The sequence below is a fragment of the Passer domesticus genome, chromosome Z (genome assembly GCF_036417665.1).
Source record: "Passer domesticus isolate bPasDom1 chromosome Z, bPasDom1.hap1, whole genome shotgun sequence".
Taxonomy (NCBI): domain Eukaryota; kingdom Metazoa; phylum Chordata; class Aves; order Passeriformes; family Passeridae; genus Passer; species Passer domesticus.
The window spans coordinates 41,710,726-41,726,778 of record NC_087512.1 but is presented as its reverse complement, the minus strand read 5'-3'; the positions used below and the strand labels follow the sequence as shown (position 1 = coordinate 41,726,778).

The window sequence follows — 16,053 nt, the reverse complement described above, 5'->3', positions numbered from 1 at the left end:
TACTGTATGTCAACAAAAGAGAATGAGTTTAGATTTGACTTAGTGGGAACAAAAAACCCCAAACCCAGCAAGAAAAACAACAACAACAAAAGAATAGTTTACATAGTACTTTTAAAGGTAGGCTGCAGGGAATAAAATATTAGGTGCTAATAAGCAGGGTAGTTGCCTTGTGAAAAAGGAACATATAAAATTTATCTTGATCTTGGCAAGAACATAATACGACATGGATATCAACAATTCCACATGATTTGCTGCTTACATGTTAAGTTACTATACTTCAGATTAGATATGAATTGGTTTTTCTTACTTCAATATGTTAAGTAGTTTCAGAATTTTTGATCATTTGTTTAGAAGCCATAAGCTAAAAAATGCTCTTTTAAAATTTCTTTTTGAAAGCCATGTTCAGTAGTTGTAAAGTGTATAGTAAATAGGGAATAATTATTATTCTTTAAAGAATGGGGCTGCTAAGTAATAAGATAGGGAGCTTGTATCACCTTGACAAGTCATCCTTAACAATGTTAATTAATGGGTAGAATGCTGTGCCCATACAGATGAGAGACTGTGATATCCTAGTGCTAAGAAGAAAGCATCATCTTAAGAAGTGAACTTTTTATCTCTGTATATGTATGCGGAGTCCTAAGTGATATAAGAGCAAGATCCTGATGGTTATTAATCTTTGATCCAGGTAGAACCACAACATAAAACTATGAATTTAAAAACAGATTTAACCAAAGAACAACTATGCACATAGAATAATAAAAAACTTAAATGCTTTTTCTCAAAAAAATGCTTCTTAAAAGCATTTTTTCTTTTTCCTGAAAGATTGATATTATCTTTATCTATCTACTTGCTTCCTACTTGTTTGTAAATTCCAAACAGCAGCAAATATGGTTCTTTGCTTTGGCCACTTATCTAATGAAGAGTTCTGCAGCACAGAGAAATATACTCAAGACTGTTTTCACTTTAAATAATGTTCTCTAGTAGACTGAACTTCTTTGGATATCTTTTCAAAGAACACTCTTCCAGAGATCCTATCCGCAGGATGGAACTTCAAGTATGACCAAGAAAACCTATGAAGGCTGGGCTGTCACATCTTTCTATCAACCCACAGGACAACCAGTGAAATCCAAAGATCAGAGATAGTCGTGAGAACAGCTGCAAAACTTTTACTGCATGGCAAGGAGAAAAATGGAAGAAATAATCAACACGAATCAGATCTCTGATATCTTCTGGCAGAATGGACATGGATCCTTCTGCAGCCCATAATTTGTTCCCAACCCTGTGCCTCAAACATGGGCCTTTCATGCAGGCACAAATGCCCATGTGCAACCCTCCCTGCCCCCCAAAATTCAGTGATTCTCACTCTATGCATGTATTTATATAGATATATACATCCTGGACAGAAACATACATGAACACAGGTTTATCACTTGTTTTAAAGGAAAAACAACACTCCGGTAAATGGGCCTAAAAGTAAATTTTACATGTAGGTTTCAAAGTTCAGATTTAAATTTAGAGTCAAGGGGGCTATTAGATTCACTTTCCTCTCTTGTAACACTTCAGAGATTAATTACCTTAAAAGAAAAGACACTATCTTACTGTTAAGTAACTGTAGATCCATATACTGGAAAATTAGTGATGTATTGAGAAATAGGAACTTGTTTTGTGTCCCCAAAATAGCAGTGAATTTCCAACTGCTTTCAGGTTCCCATCTCATTCAGCAAATATTCTTTTTGTTTCTCTGTGAATTAAATGGTGAAGTACAGCAGTAGAATGTTTTATAAACACTTGATCTCAGCTTGCATCAGAAAATGAGTGGTGAAATTAAAATTTGCTGCCATTGTCAGAGGAACAGGTGGTTTGCATTCTTCCTGCCAGAAAGACATACTGTTGAGGTAGGGAGCTGCAAAACACACTGGTGTGCCTGTATGGGTGTTGGGATGACCTGTGAGTCAGAAAATTTGTGGGATGACTGAGGCAGGTAAACTTTTACTCACTTTGGTTCCAGCTTACCTGGAAACTTGGTGGCAGGCCTACCACTCACTGATAAACTCTGCAATCCTGGAGTGCATGGCACCTCCTTGCAGCCTCCCAGACTTGGAGGAGGTGTTTCTTTGTGTACTGCTGGCTTCCTTGCCCATTTCCTGTACAAAACTGATGTGCCCTCCTGAACAGATACCATGTATTTGTCTCTTCAACTTGGCTGTGAAGAGGAACGAGCAGTGATGTGCTTCAGCTGGTGTATTTTGTTGCCTAGGGGTGCAAGGTGTGCTCTTCTAGTGGTCTGGCAGTAAATGCTGGGCAACCAAAAAGACTTTTGTCCTCCTGAACCTCCCCTCTGACTCACTTTAGCTGTTGAGCTCTGCATCTGTCAGAACAAGCGCTGAAGCAAGATCAACAGTAAGGATGCAGCCATGCAGGTTTTAATACAGTGCTTGTGCCTGAGTTATGTTGTTTAGCTATTTGAAGAAATGCTCTGGGTTGCACAACAGAATTGTGGCCTGACTGTTGCTGTGTTAATGTATCTCTGCTACGAGATTGACAGATGCCTCCTTGGTAGGACAGAATTGGCTTTACAGATTGTTGATTGTGCTTCCTGGGCTACAGTGCAGGATGCATTGTTCTATCTCCCAACCAGTAGTTATTACTATAACTATAATTATTACTATAATTATTGTTTTTTCTCTTGTGCCTATACAGCTCCAGCTGACATATGGGGGCTCTACATGCTAAATCCTGGCCCCTGGTATCAGTTTATGAAACTAGACATATTTTTATTTACTTATCATTGAAAAGAATCATTGCAGTGTTTTAAGACTTTTGTTCTGTATGCTGTTATTTCTAGGTATGTGAGTGATAGCTACATGGAAAATATAACTGGTTTTTGCCTGTGCTCAAAGCAAATAATGACTGATGTAGATTAGTTCTATCTTTATATTTTTCAATCTGTATCATTACATGGGTAGAACTGGCTTATATTTAAAGGACTGGTTTGAGAATCAGAGTTTAAATATCAAATTCCACCTCATATTTACTATGTAATCTTAAGCAATTTGCACAGTAAGTTGCAGAAACAGCAGATGTAGAAGAGCTGAACTTTGAATTAGCTTGTTCCCATCATGAAGGTCTGGAGTGAAGTGCTAAAACTCTCTGTAGAATAATGTCAAGTACATTAGCCAAACTCTAACAAATTTTAAAATAACCTGCTCAGCAAATCCAGTGCTCTTGGCATTTTTCTGACTGGAGACAGCCAACACGAAAAGCGTGGAGCAAGGGAGTGTTATAGATCTTTGTCTATTCTGCATCAAGGACCTGAAATCCTTTCCATGTTGAAACTTGCTTTCAAAAACCCACAGGTCTGAAAAAAGGGGATATGTTCTTTTCTGTTATGTAATAGGCTTGCATTACATAGCTCAGGACATATATTCCAGATATGGGACACAAAGCCTCTCTAGAGAGAGTGCCATAGGCCAGGATGCTGTCCACATCACTTGCTGAAGTGATGCAACTGTGCTCAAAGTGCAAAAGGGGGAATGTTTTGTTAAAGAGGGACCTGGCTTTCAGTGAAAAATGAGATTTATGTGTTTGTACCCTGTTCCTGTTTTGCAATTGATTTTATATTGCCTTTATATGCTGTGCTTTTCAGTATTAGAAATTGAGCATCATCAACGCTTTCTATTGCTACCCTTTCACTAACCTGTTTCTGAAGCAAGACATATCTGGATGTTACAGGATTGGGTGCAGCAAATACAGATTTGAGCATCACAGCTCATTTATTAATAAGGATGATTCTTGACTGTGAAAGAAATTCAGAACTGTCCTCACCTGTGAGACATGTTTCTAGGCAGTCTTGCCGACTGGATAAATATGCTGTGGAGATTTCAACGTTGAAAAGAAAAACATTGCTCAAATTAAAAGCTGAAACAACTTTGAGGATTATCTGGCTTCTAGGCATTTAATTGCTGCCAAAATTGTTCTTTCAAATTCTCAGCTACCTAATGGATATTGTCCTTTAGATTATGTATAATAAAAAAGCATAGAATATGAACATAACTACATCTATGATTAAAATGTATATTTTAAAACTTGTACTTCACATGTATATGTACTTAACAAGAAATTAGAATTGGCAGAAAAATTTGTGTTCAAGATCACTTTTTGGCTTTAGACAATGATTTATTTATTGTAGTGACAGTAGAAAAAATACAACCTCACTGGGTAAAGGTGTCATCATGTTAATGTCATCACTGTCATCATTAATAATAACAACAATAAAGTGTTACTAAATTAGCAGAAGTCTATATTTTACTTACATTAAAATACCTAATAAAATTCAAGATCCCTGATTTTCTTACAGTCTGCCTTGCTAATGCTTCTACACTATGTATACAAAGTAGGTATTGTACTATTTGTTACTTATTAGATCCTAAGAGGAATTTGCATTTTTCAAGAGCAAACCTCAAAGCACCGTATATAATTAGCTCACTGTAATTGATTTTGAAATATATTGAAAACATAAACCCTTCACCTTGTGTTCAGTTGATAGTCTTTTGCCCTGAATGATTTTTTCTGGTACTGGCAGCTGCCCAAGTACATTTGCATTTACGGTGACATCAGTTAATGCGGTATCCTTTATAATATTAATCTCTTTTGCATTATATGCGACAATAAAAATGGAATCACAAGAATGTTGTTATACATAACTGTATCACTAACCAGGCTGAGCAATAATATAACCAAGATGGGTATTTTATTTGTTCAGTTTGAATTTTATGGGTTTGAAGTACCCCCTCAGTCAGTTTGCAGCTGATCTTATGGAGGGCAGGAGTGTTGATGTGCTGGAGGGTAGGAAGGCTCTGCAGAGGGATCTGGACAGGCTGGATTGATGGGCTGAGACCAATTAGGTGACGTTCAACAAAGCCAGTGCCAGGTCCTGCCTCTAGGTCACAACAACACCAGGCAGCTCTACAGGTTGGGAGCAAAGTGGCAGGAAAGTTGCTTTGGAGAAAAAGATCAGGGGGTTCTGGTCAACAGCAGCTGAGCACAAGCCAGCTGTGCCCAGGTGGCCAGGAAGGTCACCCGGAAGCATCCCGGGCTGTACCAGCAATGTGTGGGCAGCAGGACCAGGGCAGTGATTGTCTCCCTGTACTTGGCACTGGTGAGGCCACACCTGGAGTGCTGTGTCCAGTTCTGGGCCCCTAATTCAGGAGGAAGGGAGCTGGAAAAGAGTCTAGAGAGTAAGTCTTATGAGGAGCAGCTGAGGAAGGTGGGGGTGTTTGGCCTGGAGAAAAGAAGGCTCTGGGGAGACTTTACCATTATACAGTCAACTGAAAGGACCCAGGTGGGGTCAGTCTCTTGTCATAAGCAACTAGTGACAGTCTAAAAAAGGATACAGTCTAAAACTGGGCCGGGGGGGTTCAGGTTGGACTTCAGGAATATTTTTTCATAGAAAGAGTGATTGGGCATTGGAATGGGCTGCCCAGGGAGGTGGTTGAGTTGCTGTTTGTGAAGGTGTTTAAGGAAACACTGGCTGTGACACTTAGTACCATGGTCTAGTTGACAAGATGGTGTTTGGTCAAAGGTTACACCTGATGATCTCAGAGGTCTTTTCTCGTTTAATTGATTCTGTTATCTCTAACAATGGGCTCAGCTGTAATAAACTTCAAAATTAAATTCCTTTTGGGTCATTTAGACCTTCACTATTGTTTTCTCATACTCTTTTGCTGAAGTGCTGGTGTAGCTGACAGCAAATGGAATGACCTTTGAAGCAGCACAGCCACAGTGTTAGTGATATTACAGCAATCTTCTGTTTCATTTGAAGATCAGTAAGTTGCTGACTTCAACAGCAATTACTCTCTTCTAAAAAAGAGAAAACTTTAAATTTGCCTTCTTTAACATTTTGGCCTTTAATATATACTTAAAATGCAATGGTTTATAAGAAAGTCTTAGGGAGCTCAAGGGTATCTCAAAAACCCATCAGAAATATAGAAGTTCTAAGTAATAAAACCAAAACAGAATTCACTTTTTTTCTCAGGTACACTGAGAAATTCAAATTCTGTTTACACTATTTGAGTTAACAAGGTTTTGATGAAAATGAATCAACACAAATAAATAAAACACACTGATACATGAAACCACAAAATCATATACCCATCAAGGTGCTTGGGTTTCCTTTTTTTTCAGTTTCATTTGTTAGTTACAGTGTATCAACTGCCATGTGAACAAAAACATTTTTGAAATACATAGATATATGAAAACATAATTTTGTTGCTATCTTAGAGCTGTTGAAAGTCAGTCAGAACCTAAACTGCCAACATCCACAGGGGGAAGTTAGGATGCTCCTGAGTTGTTAAGAATTAGTGGGTTGAGGCACCCACATAAAGGTTGCTCTCTGCTGACAAACACTGTACTGCCTTTCTTCATATTTTGAAGTAATATTTTTAGACCAATGGCTTATTTATTTCTTCCTTCCCCAAAGCGAAGATAAATATGGAATGGCAAAGGCAAGAGGGAAAGCTAGGATTACTTCAATTTTCCTGGAAATGCTTGAAACAATCTATAGGAGAGAACAGACTAAGCTTTCAAGATTTTTTTGTTCTTCAATTGCATGAATAAACCCAAGTGCTAGCTGAAAAACCTTTTATTCTGACAAACTGAAAAAGTCATGAACTGATTACAGTGAATACTTTCACCCTGAAATAGCAACACTATCTTCTAAAGTAAGTTTTTCCTACTTGTCACATAATGACTTGTCGTTTTAAGACCCATAGGCTTAATTCATGGATCAGACCTACTTTGGAAGTGAATAGCCGATACTTAACAAAAGTCTTGGTTATTATTGGAGACAAGCTGTCTAGTGGTCTTTTAGAGTTTGTTTGGAGTGCAAATAGGTATTGCTACTTATGCAGACTATTATCCTGTCATCTTTTCTCCATGGATAATAAACTGTATCTTAAAGGAAGAGTCTAGATTAAAGAATGATATTCTCTCCTGGGCAGCAGAATCAGCATTGTTCTGTTTTATGCAGTCTTAAAAAATTTATAATTTTCATAAAAACCAAAATTTCTGAGGTACTCAAGAAAGGAAAATTAGGTATTTAATCATGTTTTCTGGGCACTGTTAGGAGTTCAACTGGATTTAAGTTTGGCTGGCATGGAGTAAAATCTGCGTACCAGATCTGTAAATTACCTAATTATATACATTCAGTTCTCAGTAATATTGCAAGTGTGACTTTTTTTTCCGCTCATACTGAAATGCCTGCTACTGAAGAAACTAAGAGGGTCGTTGCTCCAAAGGTCAAGTCAGTCAACATGTAATATTTAGTTCTCTGCAAAACTTGGAGTAGGAGAAGTAGAGAAAATGAATAGCAAAAGGTCTTGTGCTTGTCTTTGCAATGTTTAAAAAAGTCTGTGCTTCATCTCTCCATGGTTTGGAATAGTCCACCTACTGGTTCATTATTAAAAAAATCTGTGGATCATTAGTAGTCAAGGGACAGAATTACTACACCAGTGTGGAAGATAAAATATGTTTAAGGAAACAATTTCCTTCTTCCTATACCCCCAGCATATTGGTCTTTTTTCAGATTAAGCAGTTACAGAATTCAATTAGAATATTTATGGGCCTCCAGAGTTAGTAGTTCAATTTCTTTTCGTTTAAAAAAGGATTTGTAAAAATACTTTTCCTGATTAAAAGGGAAATGTTGAAATATTATAGGAAAGATGGGCTTTGATTTTTTTTTCAAATACATTGAAAATGTAGTTTTTGAACATGGGATTTTTGGAGGGGGTATTTTTTTTCCTTTATTTGTTTTTCTCTTAATTAGTTCTCCCTGATTTTGAAATTCAGTAGATATTTGCAAGATACTCATATAACATTTAGTCTCCTCAGTGGCTGGTTGACAGTGGATGTCCATGCTGTATGTAAGTTACTTAGCACTTCTGAATGTCAGCCCCTCTGACATCAGTTTAGTTTTTCTGTCTAAAATGAGAGATATACCTTGGTTTTGCACAACAAGAATTGCCTCTTTCCTTGAGTATGATCTAATGTGTGAGTATATGCCCCTCTAGTTATTTAAAGTTGAGATGGCACAGGACTCTCTAACTATCCAGACACATTAAAAAAAAAAAAAAGAATGTAATTAAAAGAATTTAAAAAAAGAATTAAAAAAAAGAATTAAAAAATTTTAAAAAAATTAAAAAAAAGACTTGGTATTTCTTAGCGCAGAGTTTCAATAAGAAAAGGAGCTGATTTTTGTGCCTTTTCTTATATTACCTTTTGTACAAGTTGAGAAAGTTTTCAAAACTTAGAAGCAAATTCTTCAGTATGTAATACCATATGACTCAGAAAACCTCCTGTGTGTTTGCAAAAACAAAAATCCAAGATTACACATTTGTTTCTGTGCCATCAGAAGCTGTATTCTGACCTTTCAGAAGACAGGAATGCTTAATATGTCTTTAGGCGAAGAGAGCTTTTTTACAGAGGTTGGTCTAGGGACTAGATAGGGAGAATTACAGAGTCATGGAATTGTTTGAGTTTCAAAGGACTTTGAAGATTACTTAAATCCAATCCCACTGTCATGGACAGGGACATCTTTCACTAGATGTTGTGATGTTTCTCAGAGCCTCCAAGCCTGATCTGGAACATTTCTAGGGACAGAGTATTCACAACTTTTCCAGGCAACCACTTCCACTGCCTCATAACTCTCACAGTAAAGAATTACTTTGTAATATCTAATCTAAACTGTGGTATTCACGCGCCCTCTGAACAGAGAGAAGCAGAGAAAAGAATGATCAAAACAATTCTCATCTCATTTGCTTCTCCTGTGTTTTTAAACATGTGGAATGTGTTGGAAGATTATTTACCTGAAGGTGATTGCTTGATTGGATTCTGGTGGACATTGTTCATGTAAATTAGCCTATCAGGTCCAAGCTGTGTCGACTGTCTGGTCAGCAGACAGTCACAAGTTCTTCAATTTAGTATAGTTCTTGTTAGTGTCATACAGTGTAAAATAGTTATAGTATAATATAGCATAATAAAGTAATTAATGAACCTTCTGATATCATGGAGTCAGATGCACATCATTCTTCCTGGTCGGGGTCACCTTGTAAATCTGATACTAAACCTACTCTTTTTCTGTTTGAATCCATTCTTCCTTGTCCTGTCACTACCTGCTCTTGTAAGAAGAGTCTTTGCATCTTTCTTGTAGGGTTTCTTCAGGTACTGCAAGCTCACAATTAGGTTACCCCAAAATCTTCTCTTAAAGGCTGAACAATCCCCATTCTCTCAGACTTTCCTCATAAGAGATATGCTCCATCCCTCTTATCATTTTAGTGGCCTCTTCTAGACTCACTCCAACATGTCCATGTGCTGGGACCCCAGAGCTGGGTGCAGGGTTCCAGGTGGGCTCTCAGCAGAGCAGAGCAGAGGGGCAGAATCCCCTCCCTCCCCTGCTGCCCACGCTGCTTTGGATGCAGCCCAGGACACATTTGGCTTTCTGGGCTGGCAGTGCCCATGGCTGGGTCATGTCCAGCCTCTCAGCCACCAGCACCCCCAAGTCCTTCTCCCCAGGGCTGCTCTCCATCTGCTCATCCTCCAGATGGTGTTGGTACTGGGATTTGCCCCAGCTCAGGTGCAGCACCTTGCACTTGGCCCTGTTACACCTCTTGAAATTCCCATGGACCCACTTGTTGAAATTTTCCAGGTCCCTCTGGATGACATCCTGTTCCTCAGGTGTGTCAACTACACCACTCAGCTCAGTGTCATCTAAAAATTTGCTCAGGGTGGACTTGATCCCAATGTCTGATATTAAGTAACTGGTCCCAGTACAGGCCCCTGAGGGACACCACCTGTCACTGATGTCCATTGGGACCCTTAGCCATTAACCCCTACCCTCTAGACATAGCTGTCCAACCTTTTCCATCAGTCTACCCATCAAATCTATCTCTCCACAGTTTATATGGGAAATTGTATCAAAGGTTTTACAGAAGTCCACACAAATGTTGTCTGTAGCCCCTTCCTTGTGACAGATGTACTCACCACATCAGTATAGGTAGTATACGAATTTTTCTTGTTTGACACCGTAAGTAAGCAAGGCCAGAACACGGCTACAAAAAAACTATTAACATGGCTGTACATAATCTTGACAGCAATATTTAGACAACTACAACAGGGAACATGGTAAAATAGCCTAGAAAATGAAATGTCAGCAATTTGATTATTCTTTAATTCTAGGCTGAGTAAAGTTTAGGATGATAAGCATATTTAGTATGGAAAAATCACTCAGTTGAAAAGAATTTATTTTAAAGGAAGATTTCAGCCTAAATTTTTGAAAATATTAGTATAGAGATTACTTGAAAATATGTATTTTAAAATGGAGACATTAAAATTATGTAGAGTAACTGACTGATTAACTGAAAACTTTGGATTTTTACTGGGTTGCTGGCCACAAGGTTGATCTAACAGAACATGTACAATGAAAGAATGTAGCAAAGAATCACAAGAATGTGTGTGTTTCAGACAAGAAAATGGAAATCAGTGTTTGTACATTTATACTGCAGGTATTTTGACTTGTTTGTCTGCTTTATTATTAACTGTGATGGACAGCAGGATAGAAGAGCCCTTATGCTGAAACCTGACCTTTAACAAAGTGGTAGAAACATGAATTTGGTAAAAATACCTAAACAAATAAATAGAGATATGTACAGACCTTTGTGCCCAATGCTCTCAATACCGTGGAATGCAATTACAGACACATGTAGTCTGAGACAAGAAGCATCTCTCCATAACAACAAAAAAGAGCACTTGTAGGAGAAACTGTAGGCCGCTTGATATACAAAATTAAAAAAAAAAAAAAGAGACCACATAGTTATTATAGGTCTGCTGAACCTACAGGTACTTAACACTTTCAACAATATATTTGGGCTATGAGTCTGCACAACATCTTTTAGCTCCTGGTGTATCATCTGGTAGCATCTGCTGGGCATACATGCACCAAGTGGCCCCAAAGCTGTCACCAAATTGCTCCTTATAGCTGTTTTCATTTTCTAGACAATCTTTTTATCAACAAAAACCAAGCATACAAATGAGAAATTAATCTCAAGTACTCAAGGACACTAGTGTCTACATAATATGTCCATTTTTTCAACTTTAAATTTTTTCAACTTGTTTTTCTAGAACCTAAAGTAGCTGTATGTTTTATAATGCTATGTACATAGAGAGAACATTTTAACAGTCTTCAGCTAGTTAAAAATGGCATTATAGAATGGGTCTTCTCAGAACTCATACATTTCCCACATGTACTGAGGTACTAATAAAATGACTGTGTTTAAAATAAATTCTGACATTTATTTTAAGACTCAAAAAATCTCTCAAAGTAATGTGTTTTTTCAAAACCAGTAATTTTGCAGACTTTGTAAAGGTTTGTTTTCAATTTTATGAATAGCAAAGATTTCCAGCTTGAGGAAAGCAGCTTGAAATACCAGAATAATCCCTCACCAGATTTCTGAAATGAGTCCCAGCCCTTCTGAGGTGTTTGATATGTTCTGGTTCTGAAGGTACATATTCTCACAATCTGGGGACTAAAGGGATTTATCACTTCCATGAAAATATCTCAGAACAAAGTTTTGAGATGTTCTCTGTGACAGAAGTCACTCATTTACACTTCAGTGTTTTAATGGTATCCACAAAAAAAAGTGTCCTGCTTCAAAAGAAAGAGTGCTGGCTAACAAGATTCTGTACCATTTTAAGTGGATGGGAAGTAAGAAACAGTATCTCTAATACCAGTGACACAGCAGGGAAGAAAGCAAAAAAATAGTTTAATATTTGACATATAACAGCACTTTGTTCTTTCTTTAGCCAAGCATTTTTCTGCAAATTCAGTTCTTGAAACACTGTCAAGCCAGGACTTCATTTTTTAAAACCACAGTATGATGTAGTAGTAGTGGAGAGAGTATTTTATAACATAATGACATGAAAATACACTAAAATAAGATTAAATTTATGATATTATGTCTATAAGAAATTTTAAATGTGTAGTTAATTTCTTCAATGTACTATTTATTTTTGTCAATTTTTTTGTCAGCAAATGATTCTTTGATTCCTCTATAATTCTCCTTTCAGACTACAACAGAAGTGGTGCATTGGATGGAGCTAAAATGGAATGCCTGGGCAAAGTCAGTTTATTGCAAGATACTTTATAACACCAGGGTTAATCGTCACATTCACATTCCTAGTCAGTCATCAGAATTAAACAGAATATTTCTAATTCCCTATGTTTGTACACTAGTATTGACATAAGATTTCATGAGAAACTCTGAATATTACATTTTGTATTTGATTTCCCGGGCAGAGCTGCAGCCTGAAATTTTGGTTCTGTTCAGATTCATCAGTGTAGGTCAGTGATACCCGTTGTTCCGTACATTTAAATTTAGTTTAGTTTCAGGGAATCTGTTTCCTCCTTACATCATTAATTATACAGTCCTAGTGTAGAAAGGGTTGTTTCTTGAATTGCTGAAGCACATCTCTATTTGTTTACAATTTACTTCAGGTGAACCTTGAACTTAACCTGCAAGCTGTAAGGATTTCTGTCACTATGCTTTGACAGGCTGAGGACTGAGAATCAACATTTTTTATTTTTTTTTAATCTGGAAAGTATTAAAATAAAAAAAATTAAAAATCCAAACCAAGTTCCAAACCCACAATCCAGCACAATGATGCATCAAACTATTTATTAATTAATTTACATATTTTAAATCAAGGGCTAAGTCTACATATGCATGAAGAGGTGCATGTTGAATCTGACACATCAAGAGATCATTCCTCATGTTGGTACCATCTGTGCATGACAAATGATATACCAGTTGGCTTTTTCATGGAAGACATGTGGCTTCATTAAAGGAGCTAGTGTACATTTATCTGGAACAAAACAGCCAGGTGGCTTTCAGCTCTGGGTGTCACCATGCTGGTGTTCGCATGTACCTGTGTGATCCTAAACAAAACACAACATATGAAGAAAACCTCCAGTCCTGTTCTTGAGAGACACTTAATGAATATCCCCCTCAGATTTACATGAGCCCTAAGGCAAGGGACATGACTCTCTCTGAGGAATCTTTCAGTCTGGCTCAAGCCAATTATTTTTTCAAATTGCTTTCAATAACTTTTTATGATGTCTCCATTTTCCATGATTCAGAAATTTTCCATGCTCACAATATAAAGAATACACATTGCTTTCCTTCATGAAAGAAAAAAACTATAGGACTGAAAACAAATTATTTGTAAAATGAATTTTAAAACCCCCAAAATTAAGTGTCTGGAATCAGACCTACTTACCTTCCCAGAAAAAATTTTTTTTATAATAGACTCCTAGGCTTAACTTCCAGGAGGATTAAAATGTTTTAATACAAAAAACATTAAAAGATTCCTATGCAGCAGAACAAGATACTTTGGGACTTCTCCTTAATGAGATTTCATCATATAGTTTGTTATGTATCAAGTGAGGTAGTAATTTTTTAGTAGAAATCTTGAAAATATGTATGACTTAATTAATAAACTTTGTCCTTTCAATAAAACATTTTCCCTGCTGCATTTTTAACTAAACCCCTCCCTCTGTATGTATATACATGTGGGGTTTTTATGACAGTATTTTTTATTAAGACCTTGTATGTAGCATTGCTTTAATTATATAAAATAAAAATGTCTAAAGAACATATTTATCTCTGTGCAGTTTCTAAAATAAGTCTCTAAGATTAGCTGGTTTTCCCACCTGCTGTTCAAGTGACTGCAAAAGATCAAGAGCTGTGTAATCTGGAGAGTTCATGGAAATGAAGGAAAAAATTCTGAAAAGGGCAAACACAATCTGCTTAAAAGCACACTTCACTTTCTGTGTCTAAAATTAGATGGATGCAGTAAAAGAAAAAAAGGGGAACAAATTGGCAAAGGATCTGGCCAAAAGTGAATGAAAAGAAAAAACAGTAAGAGAAATCTCCGTACTGTCATACCTGTTGCTTTAATAATTTCATTATAGAGTTAGTTGAGCCCCATTCCAAAATATTGAAGGTAACTTTGACGTTTCAAAGCCACAGGCATATGGCACTATGTTCTGAATTGTAGTGGTATAAATTTAGCAAAATTTTGTTGGTTGTAAAGACTGTTCTGGAAGAAATATCTACAATACATCTTAAAATGTAACATTATAAAACATTAGGGAATCCATTACTTGTCCCTAAATGATGAGCTTTCACTGGAGAAAGACTATAATGTCATGTTGTTAAACTGAATCGGGATTGAAGTGGTTTATTGATTTATTAATGGCATGTAATTAACTGGCAATCAATGAGCTACACAGAGATTAGTGTCAGTGATGTAACTCATAAACCACACACTGCAATCCCTTCAGAAAACGCTGATAAACATCCCCAACCTCTGAGCATCCCTGTGCTACTAATCCCAGGCAGTGCAATCCCCGCAGCTCCTCTGGAGAAGCCCCAGGCCATGGAGGCTCGCCCTCCTGCGCTCCCTGGCTGCGAACTCCGGGCTGGAGCTGCCGGGAGAGCCCCGCGACCCCGGCCCGGCCCCGCCGCTGCCCCGGCCCGGCCCCGCCCCGGCCCGGCCTCGCCCCCGGCCCCGCGACCCCGGCCCGGCCCCGCCGCTGCCCCGGCCCGGCCTCGCCCCGGCCCGGCCTCGCCCCGGCCCGGCCTCTCCCCGGCCCCGCCGCGCCCCGGCCCGGCCTCGCCCCGGCCCCGCCGCTGCCCCGGCCCGGCCTCGCCCCGGCCCGGCGGGCGGGAGCGGAGGAGAGGCTGCTCACAGCAGCCCGGGAGAGGCCGGGACAGCCCGGGTGACTTGTGTGGTGTCACACTGAGCTCTGATGGCATCTGCTCCGGCAGCACCGTCCCTCCTGCCACTGCAGCCCTCCTGCTCCTCCTAGGCCTCTCTTTAGGCTGACTTTTTTACTGCAAAAGCCTCTTTTTAGTTTTTCCATGGGTGCTTAATATGATTGCCGAATTTTGGTCACATCAGTTGCCATGTTTTGGGCAAACACCCTCTCGAATAGTTTCAAGTGTATTATTAACATGCACTGGTATGTGTGGATTCCAATTTGACCTCATGTTGTTATGCAGCTTATTTTGCCAGAGGAGGGCTGAGCAGCACCCTCACAACAGCTAGTTCTGTCTGAGGCAACTGAGGAGAAGTATGTGCAATAACTAATTATCTACACCTCAGATTTGAAACTTGTGAAGTGTGATTACTATGGTAAAACCTAAGATTTCAGAAAAATTAAAAACAGATAAGAAAAGAAAAACAACCTGACTATTCTTTCAACTGCTCATTTTTATTTCCCAAGATTAGTACCTATTGTATTTCCTAGATTAATGCTTACCCTTCAGAATGAGTTAATTGCTTTCTGATGCTGTGAAACAGGTCACACAGTGAAGAGTTCTCTTCCTAAAGGCATTATGTTTGAACTTACCTCTGAACAGACATAAAGAGATTTTGTCAGTCAGCCATGTTAGGAACTCTTGCTGTTTTGGTTCCTCTTTAATATGAAGGATCTTCTCCATGGCTCATGTCAGTGCAAATCCTTCTATTGACTTTATTACTCAACAATCTTCTTCTAAACATCCAGTCAGGGAAAAAATTTTGTGATCTGTTTTTTTTTTTCTTTTGTCATGAAACATATAAAGGAACTTGTTTTCCAGCTTAAGGTATAAGGAATTTGTTCAGTCACATCCTCCTTTGGTTTTTTTGTGCAGAAGGGAGCAAAGTAATTAACGTGTTTTATTATATTATCATTATATTTGCATTATCCTTCCTAGGGTAACAGTCTATATAAATTAATACTGATATTTATTATTCCAATTCAAAGGTTATGGTGTTCTTCTTCTCAGAAAATGATAATGTTAAATTCTCTCATTCTCTGCTTTACTAGCATAAGGATATATCAGTGATCAAAGTGACTTTGGGAACAAAGTTAATCTGAGTTTTAAAAAATAATAAAAACTCCTGTGTAGTTTATTATGGGACTCAGGTTTGCACAAGAAATATAGCTAAAGAAACCCT

At 38.1% G+C, this 16,053-nt stretch overlaps 1 long non-coding RNA gene across 1 annotated transcript in view; it reads right to left on the bottom strand.

Moving 5' to 3' along the window:
* LOC135290446 (uncharacterized) overlaps window positions 1–15,523 on the bottom strand; it is a 40,528-nt gene extending 25,005 nt beyond the window's left edge. The window contains exons 1-2 of the long non-coding RNA XR_010353214.1: window positions 15,464–15,523; window positions 10,706–10,822 (exon numbers count right to left, since the gene is read on the bottom strand). This is a non-coding gene — a long non-coding RNA (uncharacterized LOC135290446). The remainder of the gene's footprint in view (window positions 1–10,705; window positions 10,823–15,463) is intronic.
* Between the last annotated feature and the right edge of the window lie 530 nt (window positions 15,524–16,053).